The 3,765-nt window shown below is 35.4% G+C and overlaps 1 pseudogene; it reads right to left on the bottom strand.

Moving 5' to 3' along the window:
* Positions 1 to 844: 844 nt before the first annotated feature.
* LOC107751410 (lens fiber membrane intrinsic protein-like) overlaps positions 845 to 3,765 on the bottom strand; it is a 4,464-nt pseudogene continuing 1,543 nt past the window's right edge.

Genomic DNA, 3,765 nt, shown 5'->3' with positions numbered 1-3,765 from the left:
AAACGCATTAACTATATCATGAAATATCTTGATTCTCACCTTTATAGATTATGTTGATCTATAGTGGGCAATGGTCAAAGTAACCTATTATGCAATCTATTAACTATGCATAAAAACCTGTCTGTTTTCTTAAACAGCCAGAGAATGCAGATTTGAATTTAGCAGCTGATGATATGATGCACTGGACGTTCTAATCACGCCGGTGTGATTGTATTAAATATAGAAAATATTAATCGGCTATTTTTTTGTCTTTTGGAAGCTGCATTCAAAATCCACTTGGCTCAAAAATCTGAAGGGGCAAGTGCCCCCTCACTTTGAATGGGTATGACGCCTCTGCCTGAACGCATGCAATTAATTATCTTTTCAGATGTATAAGTTTGTAGTTATTTGTAAAGAATTTATAAGTATAGTCTACATCATGATATACTTATAAAAATAGCTACATCAGTTTAAGCATAAACTAACACTATTTTAGTGGGGTTTATATTAATCTTAATGCAATAAATTCTAAAAAATTTTGACTCTAAAGTAAATTTCTCAACGATGTTCAGGTATGTTTTACTGACACACATGATAAAAAAAATTGATTAAGAAAATGATTTCATGCAGATTATATGCAAATTTGCTAAATCTTTACCTGAATTCAACAAAACAGGCCTGCCTGTCACATGTCTGTTTATTCAACGAATTAATGTGATTTTGCAGCACTGTAATTGAAACCTTTTATTAACTGCACCTGCACGCCACACTGCTAACGAATCATGGTAACAAGTTGCTTTTATGGCAAAACGCGAAAGTAAATGTACTAATGGTGATGGAATCGCCTTTACTTGAGAAGTCGATAAAATCCACACCCAGAGGCAGTTAAGCAGCTTTTAATAGCCATTTAATCAAGTGAAATTGGGAGACAGCACGCCACTGCGTCACATCTAAGTGGTGCGTTTCTGTAAGAGGCTTGTTGCATTAGCTCGCGCTCCTTATACTGAGAGCAGTTTACATGCTAGACCAGCTTATTGTGTAATTCCAAGTCCGTACATATCTTAAAAATATAGTCTGATACATACATTCTATATTTTTGATAGCATCAATGTTTTTATTTATTTATTTATTTAAAAAAAATATTTGACTGTCTGCAGAACCACTTTATGTTTTAGAAAGATAGAAAGAATGAATGAAGGACAGGAAAAAAGGGATGAAGGCAAAACAAAGAGAAATAATAATATTATTTCGAATGTTTTTTCATCTTATAATCAGATTCTCCACCAGTTGTTTTGTACAGTTTTTCATAATATAGACAGAAATAAAGATTGTAAGTGTTCACACATTGTTACACTATCTATGCTTCTTTATTTAAAATGTACTTTGTTCTTATTTTCATGATGTAATGGTGTTTGATACTGAAGTGGCTTCCAATATTGATGATAATAAAGTCCAGTTTTCTAGTGAGGATTTGAGCTTCTGGGGCATTCATGCATCCGGTATGCACACATGTAGAAAATTCCTACATAAAAACAAAAACAATCACATTAATAAATGAAGTCAAAAACAGGTCGCGTTTACCTCCAGTTGACCTCCCTTAATTAGATTGTGTTTCTACAGAAAATAACTTTAAAAGTAGAAAAAAGACCTATATCAGTTGATCATGCATTAGTACACTACATTTAAAACTAATGTAAAAAATGCAAAAGAATAAAGTAGATCATTTAGAGGTGCAGTTTTCAGACTGCAAAATTGTCATTACCTGAACAGAAAGTGAGCACAACAGACACCCAGCCAATGATGTAAGACCAGGAGAACCTCCAGTTACCATAGCGTTTACCATAGTAATTTATTGTAACTCCAGTGTACACAGCCATGGCCAGAAACACAAAAAAGCCTTACGGAGAAAAAGGGGGGGAAAAAGATTTTATTATTAAATATTAACCTTTAATAAAAGTATTAAATATCATTCAATATTGTAATAATTTTTTAACACTACATTACAATTTCCATGTTCCATAAATTGCAGGTTAATTTAACACAATAACAAAAGCAAACAATACAATAACACCACATCCACAAAATAAGTGACATTTTTATTTCTCTATGATTACATGCAACAACTCGTTGTAAACACTCTGTAAAATATCATATTTTAAAAAGCATTAATATGGCAAATTATATCATATTTCAAGGTTATATCTGAAGCAAGAAGAAAGGCAACTCACATGAGATGAAGAACAGAATGCCTGCAGTAAAGGTTTTATCAAACCTGTCAAAGGATGAGTAGTGGATGAAGGCCATAATACCGATGATGATGCCAAAAAAGCAGACCAACAGAGACAAGATCATGAACGTTCGTGTAGCATCCCAGTATGCTGTGCACACACACACACACACACACACACACACACACACACACGTCAGAAGGTCAAAGGTCATGTTATCACCAGCTCATTTGCACATACATGACTGTTAAAATTGAAATAAAATATAAAGAACTATAGGGAACAACATCAACTTAAAAAAAAATCCAATCTAAATTTCTTCTTTAAATTTCTTGCCACTCTGACTAAAAATCTCACCAATGCTGTCGGTGTGCGTGAAGCATTTTCCGGGCATGCAGTATCTCTACAGCCCCTGATGCATGTAGTTGTTTGAATGACGGTATTGCATCCAGTAATCTGTTGCTGTGGAAACAATCAGGAGTATATTGCCCACTCCTGCACAAAACAGCCCTCCTCCCATGAAGCTGTACATTCTGCACCTACAGACAGACTAAAAACAAAGGCACACAAACATTTATGGTCGCAAATACAATCAGACATATGGGTACATGAATTAATGCACACACACATAAAGGTCAGGGTTGCGTTAGCATCAAGAGACTCCTGTGTAGTGTAGACTCCTGCACTATTGAGACATGTAAGTGTCTGTAATTGCATTGTAATGAACACATTACTTCCTCTGAGTGAGCTGAGAGGTCAGTATCAGGAGGCTACTGTCTCGCACTCTCTCTTTCTTCTTTTCAGGTTAAGGCTAACAGAGCTATCAGGTGAACTGGCCGGAAGAGTTTGCAATTATGGTAAATAGGACAATGCTTATTCAGAAAAAGCATTGGTGCTATATATCAAGTTTTTGAATAGATGTGCTTTAAATTCTATTTGCTGGGGTGTAACTGACTCATTGCCATTAAAATATTGACAAATATTTTACATTTATGAATGTATGGACACATACATGGACACAGAAAAAGGTAAAAACAGTTTTTGATAACTATTCAGTAGAGGGCGCCATATAGTTCAACTTCTAATTGTTTTTAAAAAAAATTGTTAAAGGGGTCATATGATGCGATTTCAATTTTTCCTTTCTCTTTGGAGTGTTACAAGCTATTGGTGCCTAAAGAAGATCTGTAAAGTTGCAAAGACTAAAGTCTCAAATCCAAAGAGATATTCTTTATAAAAGTTAAGAGTCAGCCACACCTACCTAAAACGGCTCGTTCTAACACGCCCCCACATATCTACCTCACTATGTGGGAAGATTTGCATAACGCCGCCCAAATGTTCAAGCAAAGAAAGAAGGCTAACTTTTATTCTCGCTGTAGTATTGATGCCGCCATGTCGAGACGCTGTGTGTTTCGTTGTGAAAGCGAAACTACTTTGTTAGGTCTTCCAAAAGAGGACGATATCCGCTACGTCATGCCTAGAGCTGATCTGTGCTGGTCGCTGAGGAAATACATCAACTTAGTGCTGTGGATTGCCGGCACATTTTATGGAGGACTGTTTA

The sequence above is a fragment of the Sinocyclocheilus rhinocerous genome, unplaced genomic scaffold, assembly GCF_001515625.1.
Source record: "Sinocyclocheilus rhinocerous isolate Xijiao unplaced genomic scaffold, SAMN03320098_v1.1 scaffold1624, whole genome shotgun sequence".
In the NCBI taxonomy this organism is placed as follows: Eukaryota; Metazoa; Chordata; class Actinopteri; order Cypriniformes; family Cyprinidae; genus Sinocyclocheilus; species Sinocyclocheilus rhinocerous.
The sequence above is the reverse complement of the archived record's forward strand: the minus strand, read 5'-3'. Positions and strand labels throughout refer to the sequence as shown.